Source organism: Triturus cristatus, chromosome 3_1, assembly GCF_964204655.1.
Source record: "Triturus cristatus chromosome 3_1, aTriCri1.1, whole genome shotgun sequence".
Classification (NCBI taxonomy): Eukaryota; Metazoa; Chordata; class Amphibia; order Caudata; family Salamandridae; genus Triturus; species Triturus cristatus.
The window spans coordinates 872,507,753-872,516,788 of record NC_140583.1 but is presented as its reverse complement, the minus strand read 5'-3'; the positions used below and the strand labels follow the sequence as shown (position 1 = coordinate 872,516,788).

The 9,036-nt window shown below is 61.1% G+C and overlaps 1 protein-coding gene, 1 non-coding gene and 1 pseudogene across 8 annotated transcripts in view; 1 reads left to right on the top strand and 2 right to left on the bottom strand.

Moving 5' to 3' along the window:
- Positions 1 to 2,561, bottom strand: part of LOC146861212 (28S ribosomal RNA) — a 3,443-nt pseudogene extending 882 nt beyond the window's left edge.
- UBR3 (ubiquitin protein ligase E3 component n-recognin 3) overlaps positions 1 to 9,036 on the top strand; it is a 2,077,978-nt gene that overhangs the window by 195,840 nt on the left and 1,873,102 nt on the right. The gene's annotated exons all lie outside the window — the stretch shown is intronic.
- LOC146861211 (5.8S ribosomal RNA) lies at positions 2,943 to 3,092 on the bottom strand. Its single transcript, XR_014979462.1, has one exon. It is a non-coding gene; the product is annotated as a 5.8S ribosomal RNA (ribosomal RNA).

Sequence of the window (9,036 nt, the reverse complement as noted above, 5' to 3'; positions counted from 1 at the left end):
ATAAAATAAGAGTAGTGGTATTTCACCGGCGGCCGAGGGCCTCCCACTTATCCTACACCTCTCGTGTCTCTTCACAGTGCCAGACTAGAGTCAAGCTCAACAATCCTCTTTTCCCACTGATTCTGCCACGCCCGTTCCCTTGGCTGTCGTTTCGCTAGATAGTAGGTAGGGACAGTGGGAATCTCGTTCATCATTTATGCGCGTCACTAATTAGATGATAAGCATTTGGCTATTTTGTACCACCTTGTGGTGGCTCATTCTGGGTTATTATTATGCTGCCCATCAGCGCCAAAAGGCCTTGCTTACAACGACGCTCGCTCCGAGAGGTATGGCCACTATGAAAGCAACCTCACTGGAGCTGGGAAGCGGGTGGTGGTCTGTCATAAACAGCCGAACTTCATACAATGCTCACTCTGGAGTATAGCCACAAAAGCTGTCCTCACTGGAGCTGAGAAGCCTGAGATGTTAGGTTTGTGTGTCATGTCCGGTATGGAGGTATTCGATTTTGTGAAAAGACAGCGCCTCCTTCGCCATCTTAGCGGGGTTTTGTTTCACCCGGAACTACCCCATCTGGTAATGTGTTTGTTTGCGTCGCCATTTCTCACTATCAGGCTAGGCTAGTGATAGACCTTTTTTGGGCTTACCCCATAGACTTCCCTCCGCAGAGTCCAGTACTATGTAGGCAGTGACCGGCGGGACCACAGTCTGGTAAAGGCCACTATGACCGAGAAAGGTTAAGAGAGTCATAGTTATACCCGCTTGCCATTTCTCACTCCCAGGCTAGGTCTGCAAAAGACCTTGTTTAGCCTGCCTCCAGAGACTTCCCTCCGCAGAGTCCAGTACAAAGGAGGCAGTTTACCGGCGGGACCACGAGGAGGTAAAGGCCACTATGACTGAGAAAGGTTAAGAGAGTCAGTTACTCCCGCCAGTCATAGTTACTCCCGCCGTTTACCCGCGCTTCATTAAATTTCTTCACTTTGACATTCTGAGCACTGGGCAGAAATCACATCGCGTCAACACCCGCCTCGGTCCTTCGCGATGCTTTGTTTTAATTAAACAGTCGGATTCCCCTGGTCCGCATCAGTTCTAAGTCAGCTGCTAGGCGCCGGCCGAGGCTATACGCTGGCCCGCAACCCCGGGGAGTGGGCACGGGGAGAGGCGACCACCGCAGCTGGGGTGAGCCACAGGAAGGGCCCGGCTCGTGTCCAGAGTCGCCGCCGACCCGGGGGAAGCACCTCGTCCAGCTGCGGCGCGCGCCCAGCCCCGCTTAGCGCCCCAGCCCGACCCACCCAGCCCTTAGAGCCAATCCTTATCCCGAAGTTACGGATCTGACTTGCCGACTTCCCTTACCTACATTGTTCCAACATGCCAGAGGCTGTTCACCTTGGAGACCTGCTGTGGATATGGGTACGGCCCAGCGCGAGATTTACACCATCTCCCGCGGATTTTGAAGGACCAGCGAGAGCTCACCGGATTCCGACGGAACCGCAACGCTTTCCAAGGCTCGGGCCCCTCTCTCGGGGCGAACCTATTCCAGGGTGCCCTGCCCTTCACAAAGAAAAGGGAACTCTCCCAGGGGATCCCACCGGCTTCTCCGGGATCGTTTGCGTTACCACACTGGACGCCACGAGGGCGCCCGTCTCCACCACTCTGGGATCTGAACCCGATTCCCTTTCGATCGGCCGAGGGCAACGGAGGCCATCGCCTGTCCCTTCCGAACGGCGCTCGCCCATCTCTTAGGACCACTGACCCATGTTCAACTGATGTTCACATGGAACCCTTCTTCACTTCGGCCTTCAAAGTTCTCATTTGATCTGCACCTGCGACGGCTCCATTCGGGCCCTCACCCCTGGCTTCCGTGCGCACAGCAGCGGCCCTCCTACACGTCGGGGCTTAGCCCCCGCGGCTCTCAGCGCTGGCGATGGTCGGTTATGGGGCCGACGCTCCAGCGCCATCCATTTTCAGAGCTAGTTGATTTGGCAGGTGAGTTGTTGCACACCCCTTAGCGGATTCCTACTTCCATGGCCACCGTCCTGCTGTCTATATCAACCAACACCTTTTCTGGGGTCTGATGAGCGTCTGCATCGGGCGCCTTTACCCGACGTTCGGTTCTTCCCGCAGCGCCAGTTCTGCTTACCAAAAGTGGCCAGCAAGCCAGGCTTCTTACCCATTTAAAGTTTGAGAATAGGTTGAGATCGTTTCGGCCCCAAGACCTCTAAACATTCGCTTTACCAGATAAAACTGGGGGCTCCGAGCGCCAGCTATCCTGAGGGAAACTTCGGAGGGAACCAGCTACTTGATGGTCTGACTTTTCTTTCTCCCCCATTCCCAGGTCAGACGACCGATTTTGCCAGTCAGGACCGCTACGGTCCTCCACCAGAGCGACGCCGGGGAGTCGTTCTTCTGTACACCACATTTTCCGCTCCCACTGCCGGGCGGGGATTCGGCGCTGGGCTCTTCCCTCTTCACTCACCGTTACTGGGGGAATCCTTGTTAGTGTCTTTTCCTCCGCTTAGTAATATGCTTAAATTCAGCGGGTCGCCACGTCTGATATGAGGTCGTAGTCGGAAGAAAACACTGGAGCGTTCGGGGAAGCCGGGGAAGGCCAGCCCCCTGCCGGAGCAGCGGCCTAGCCTCCCGGCAGCGTGCGCCCTCTTTTCCCCGGATCGCATCTGGAGGGGTTTTGCCCTTGCCGGGAAGTCGGCAGCGGAGGAGGGTGCCCGAGGCACGTGCGCGCGGGCAGCCGGTGGAACACCACGGACAGCCACGTGCGGCACGCAGCCACTCGCACCAGCGGTGTACCTCCGCGGCAGGACCCGGCAAGGGACCCTGCCACTGCGATCGGGGGTCTGACCTTAAGGGGGAATGAAGGGGAAGCGGAGCTCACCCTGCGATGGCCCCAGCCGCGTCCTGGAGAAGCACTGGGGCGATTGACGATCGAGCGACCCTCAGACAGGCATAGCGGAGGAACCCATGGCCGCAAGGTGCGTTCGAAGTGTCGATGATCAATATGTCCTGCAATTCACACTAATTCTTGCAGCTAGCTGCGTTATTCATCGACGCGCGAGGTGAGTGATCCACCGCCGAGAGTCACAGGCAACTTTTCGAAAACATTCGCCCACCTGCGGGCACAGGAGAGGCGGGAGGAAGTCAGACAGCACTGTTGGGAGAAAAAAGACATTGCCAGGCGCTTGGCCCGGGAGCCCACCGACCCACCCGGGGGCGAGGAAGGGGTCTCCCGGAGCGACGGGAGCAGGCAGCCCTGCAGCCGCCGGTCCCTCCCGGGGTAACCCAGGAGGGACTGCATGACTCTTCAAACCCCTCAGCCCGGCCACACAGGACCGGGTCGAACCTGGCAACGAGGTCGGGTCGCCCCACCAGCACATCAGCGGTCTGTCGCCAGGCGGCCCGAGCCGTGCCAGCATGCTGACGATCTACCCACCACCACCTTCTCCTGGGTCGGAGGTGCCATCCCGCATGCCTCCCACTGAGAGGAGCCAGGGTCCCCTCGCAGGCCCTCGTCCCCTTCTCTTCCAGGCTGCTCTGCTGCGAGAGAAGGGCCTTTTTGAGGGAGGGGTGGTGCCAGCCAGGGGATGCACGGCCATTTGGTTTCCCCCCCCCCCCCTCACCGCTGGGGGGGGGGTGTGTTGTGCCAGGTGAGCTTGGGTTCCGTCTCGGAGAGGGACAGGGGACAGGGGATGGGAGCCATTCGCAGTTTACTGTACCGGCCGTGTGTACTTACACGTGCATGGCTTAATCTGTGAGACAAGCATATGCTACTGGCAGGATCAACCAGGTAGCCGCACCTGCCGACTGGGTGGGTTCGGGGGTACGCGTGCCCATTTCCCCGACCGGACAACCTTTGCGCATCCCTCCCTCTCGGGAGCCTGCTGGGGGAGGGCTCGCTAGAGGGGTGGAGAGGTGCGGTCGCAAAGGCACTGGCAGGCCCAGCCGTCTCCCCCGGAAGGGAGAGGCGCGCCGAGGCGCAGCCTGAGCGAGAAGCAGGGGTGCCGGAGCCTGGCGGCGGCGACACCCCTCGGCACAATCGTTCCGAGCTGCTGTGGAAATGTGCTGGGCGGAGAGGGGTGTCGGCGTGGCGCACAGCGCCTACCAACCTGCTGGGCAGCAGCATCCGAGGGCCTGGCGCCACCTGACCCCTTCCGCTCGGGTCAGACCACTGGGGGACATGAGCTGCCGGGGCCGCTCGGCCTTCGCTCTGCTGGGTAGGGTGAAGGGCCACCCGCCAGGTGGCAGGCCCTCGAGTCAGACAGTCCATGCGGGGAGGAAGCTCCTTGCTTGAAACACCAGCCGAGGCTGGCCAAGCAGTCCATCCCTAAATGGACCGAGAGTGCCCAATCGATCAGAATACGGCCAAGGCATCCCCTGGCAGGCCGCCCTGCACTGGGGGGATGCCGGCTTCACATCCCTGCCTGCTCCTGGGGCGAGCAGGCTCGAAGGAAAGGCTCATCGGGAAGGGGCCGAGAGGCAGGAGCAGACCCGGGCCCCTGCGGGCGGGCCCGGGTCCTGCATTCCCCCCGTCTCAGATTGGCCTGCACGGGACTGACAGACCCCTGTCCTGGGCCCTTGGCGGAGCGGCAGGCCGGGGTACGGGGCCCAGGGGCTCTCAGGCCCGGAGGTGCAGGGGAAGCCTCCCAAGGCCCGTCGGACCCTGTCCCGGGCACCCTGCCACGCTGCAGGACCCAGGACAGAGCCCGGGGTATGGAGGCCGCCCTCCCCGGGAGCTCCTGAACCCAGCCAAGCAAGGGGAGGCTCCCCGGGCACAGCGGTACCCCGTCCCGGGCCTTTGGCAGTGCCACAGGCTGGGGGACGGTGCCCGGGGCCCCTGCACCCAGCCGGGGCGCCCAGGCCCAGAGGCGCAGGGGAAGACTCCCCGGCCGTAGCTCCTGAACCCAGCCAAGCAAGGGGAGGCTCCCCGGGCACAACGGTACCCCGTCCCGGGCCTTTGGCAGTGCTGGGGGACGGGGCCAGGGCCGGAGCCCAGCGGGGCCCCTGGACCCAGCCGGGGCTCCCCAGGCCCGGAGGCGCACGGGAAGCCTCCCCAGGCCTGCCGGACCCCGTCCCAGGCACCCTGCCACGCGGCAGGACCCAGGACGGAGCCTGCGGTGGGGAGGCCGCCCTCCCTGGGGCCCTCAGGGGCCCCAGCCGGAGCTCCTGAACCCAGCCAAGCAAGGGGAGGCTCCCCGGGCACAACGGTACCCCGTCCCGGGCCTTTGGCAGTGCCACAGGCCGGGGGACGGGGCCAGGGCCGGAGCCCAGCGGGGCCCCTGGACCCAGCCGGGACTCCCCAGGCCCAGAGGGCAGGGGAAGCCTCCCTGGGGCCGCCGGACCCTGTCTTGGGCACCCTGCCACGCGGCAGAACCCAGGACAGAGCCCAGGGTGGGGAGGCCGCCCTCCCCAAGGTCCTCAGGGGCCCTTAGGGGCCCCAACCGGAGCTCTTGAACCCAGCCAAGCAAGGGGAGGCTCCCCGGGCACAACGGTACCCCGTCCTGGGCCTTTGGCAGTGCTGGGGAACGTGGCCAGGGCCGTAGCCCATGACCTGGGGCCCCTGGACCCAGCCGGGGCTCCCCAGGCCCGGAGGCGCAGGGGAAGCCTCCCTGGGCCCGCCGGACCCCGTCCCGGGCACCTTGCCACGCCGCAGGACCCAGGACGGAGCCTGGGATGGGGAGGCTGCCCTCCCTGGGGCCCTCAGGGGCCCCGTTTGGAGCTCCTGAACCCAGCCAAGCAAGGGGAGGCTCCCTGGGCACAACGGTACCCTGTCCCGGGCCTTTGGCAGTGCCGGGGTACGGGGCCCAGGGCCGGTGCCCCTGATTCGGAGCCGGTGGGGCCCCTGGACCCAGCCGGGGCTCCCCAGGCCCGGAGGCGCAGGGGAAGCCTCCCCGGGCCCGCCGGACCCCATCCCGGGCACCCTGCCACGCGGCAGGACTCAGGACGGAGCCTGGGATGGGGAGGCTGCCCTCCCTGGGGCCCTCAGGGGCCCCGGTTGGAGCTCCTGAACCCAGCCAAGCAAGGGGAGGCTCCCCGGGCACACCGGTACCCTGTCCCGGGCCTTTGGCAGTGCCGGGGGACGTGGCCAGGGCTGGAGCCCATGACCCAGGGCCTCTGGACCCAGCCGGGGCTCCCCAGGCCCGGAGGCGCAGGGGAAGCCTCCCCGGGCCCGCCGGACCCAGTCTTGGGCACCCTGCCACGCGGCAGAACCCAGGACAGAGCCCAGGGTGGGGAGGTCGCCCTCCCCGGGGCCCTCAGGGGCCTCGGCCAGAGCTCCTGAACACATTCAAGCAAGGGGTGGCTCCCCGGGCCCGCCGGACCCCCATTCTGTGCACCCTGCCTTGCGGCAAGACTAAGGACGGAGCCCGGGGTGGGGAGGCCGCCCTCCCCGGGGCCCTTGGGAGCCGCAGAACCCAGCCGAGCAGGGAGAGACTCCCCATGCATGACAGAACCCCGTCTCAGGCCTTTGGTGGGCCGGCAGGCTAGGGGACGTGGTCTGGGCCGGAGCACCCGACCCGGGGCCCGGTGGGGACCCTGGACTCAGCCAGGGCTCCCAGGCCAGGAGGTGCAGGGGAAGCCTCCCCGGGCCCGCCAGACACCATCCCAGGCACCCTGCCACGAGGCGGGACTGAGGACGGAGCCTGTGGTGGGGAGGCCACCCTCCTGAGGGCCGCAGAGAGCCCCTGAACCCAGCAGAGCAAGGGGAGGCTCCCTGGGCACGATGGAACCCCATCCCGGGACTTTGGCAGGGCAGCAGGCTGGGGGACCGGCCCAGGGCTGGAGCACATGAGCCGGGGCACGGCGGGACCCCTGGACCCAGCCGGGCTCACGGGCCCGAAGGGGAAGCCTCCCCGGGACCTCGTTTGGGCACCCTGCCACGTGGCAGGACGGAGGACGGACCCAGGGCTGGGGCGGCATCCTGGCCTGTCCAGCTGCCGGCTGAGGACCGCTAGGCCGAGAGGGGTCCGAGAGAGTACCCTGTCCCTAGTAATCCGGAGGAAGGCTACCCCCCTTTCTGGTAACCTGTGCGCATCGCAAGACGGAGGGGACCCTAGGCGCGGACGCGCTCGACCTCCTGGAGCCCTGGCTTGGATCGGGGAGGCAAATGAGCCGTCATTGGGATATCCAGGCCGGCCCGGCCATCTGGTCGTCCATATTGGAAAGCATTGCCGGTGACCAGATGGCAGAGGGGAAAGGTGCTACCAGATGGCTGGGACCGAAAGGACTCCCGTCTGCCTGCCCCGAGCCTTCGCGGTTGGGCTTCAACCTGTCCACGCAGGGCTCGGGGGGGGGGGCTCCGCTTCCCGGGGGCTCTGGGACCCCGGCTGGGCCTCAGGCACGGGGAGGCCCCCGGGTGCTCTCAGGGCCCGGACGGGAGGACTGCCCGGGATAGATAGATAGATAGATAGATAGATAGATAGATAGATAGATAGATATATTCATATTCTACTGGCGATTGCCAGTAGATAGTTATAGTTAGGACCGTGTTTCCATAGGAAATCTGAAAATTCTATTTTGAATAACTTTGGCGCCGGTGGACGAATCCTCGCGAAATTTTCAAAACTAATGGGGCGCTCCACTCAGCTCCTACCCTGAAAGTCTCGGGGTGATTCGTCAAGCGGGGGCTGAGAAAAAAGGGGGGTCCCAAAACGCGTTTTCCCCATGCATTTTCCCATAGGACCTTTAGTCGAAGGTACAGCCCGAACTGCTGAACAGAATTACTTGAAATTTGGCAAAGAGGTAGTCCTCAGGTCAGGCATGTGCCTTTTGCATATATGGTGTCAATCTGTACAGTAGTTCCTGAGAAAATTGCAGTTAAAAGTACATAAATATCTATAGGCGCGAACAGTGCGCGCACCATAACGTGCGCGAGCGTAATTCTGATTGGTGGTTACATGTCAGTCAACATTTGAATCGGTCGAAATCCGTGTCGGCCGCTGTTTTGTGTGTGACAGTGAAAAAGAAAGGTGGAGAACGTGAAAAGGGGGCAGGGTAGAGAGTTCCTGACCCCTAGCCTTTGTCAGGGGGTCCCTGAAGGACCCCGAAGGGTGAAAAAATCATTTTATTTTTTTCTTCAAAAAACCGCGGGGTGCGCGCACGGTGCGCGCACGGTGCATGCACCGAGCGCGCACGGTGAACAACCTTTTAAAAAAAAACCAAAAAAATTTTTTAAACGAGCCATTCCATATTACAGGATACAGTCAATCTATAACTATATACATAGGTAGCTTATTGTAAAATAATTATATAAAAAATATAATAAAACATACATAACTTAGCATTTAAAAAAACCTTACAAATTCACTTAAAAAACCATAGGTTTCACACACGTTATAGTTAGTAATTAGCATTTAAAAAACCTTGCAAATTCACTTAAAAAACCATAGGTTTCACACATGTTATAGTTAGCTGGACATTTCACTCGTAAAAAACCATTGAAATTTCCCCGTTATAGTTAGTTCAGATAACTATAACTCGCGCGACCGCCACTCTATCACAAGGAGGATGTCATGAGTGATGCCACTGACCATGTCATGAGTGATGTAATATGTGACGTCATGAGCAGTGGATTGCGGGCGCGCGAGTTATAGTTATCTGAACTAACTATAACGGGGAAATTTCAATGGTTTTTTACAAGTGAAATGTCCAGCTAACTATAACATGTGTGAAACCTATGGTTTTTTAAGTGAGAAAATATATATAATCTCCCCAACCCATCAAGAATCTCGATCGAGGGTAGCGGATATTTACTGGCGCTAAACAACAGATGTTTCACTGGTGCTCGGATAAAGCGCTACTTTCTTCATTCATGTTTAAGGTGAGGGCGGGGGGTATGTTCGACTTTGGCACCTCACGTGCTTACAGACACAAAGTCCAGGGGTTACATCCGACCTGCGGCTGAAATACATCTTTTCTCATCACGACAACTTTCTGCGTTAGACATAGGCATACATAGTAAGTGCGATAGCAAACTTTCCAGCAAGGGTACCCCAAGTATGCCTGAGCGATTTGTGCCGCTGAAAGAGTGAC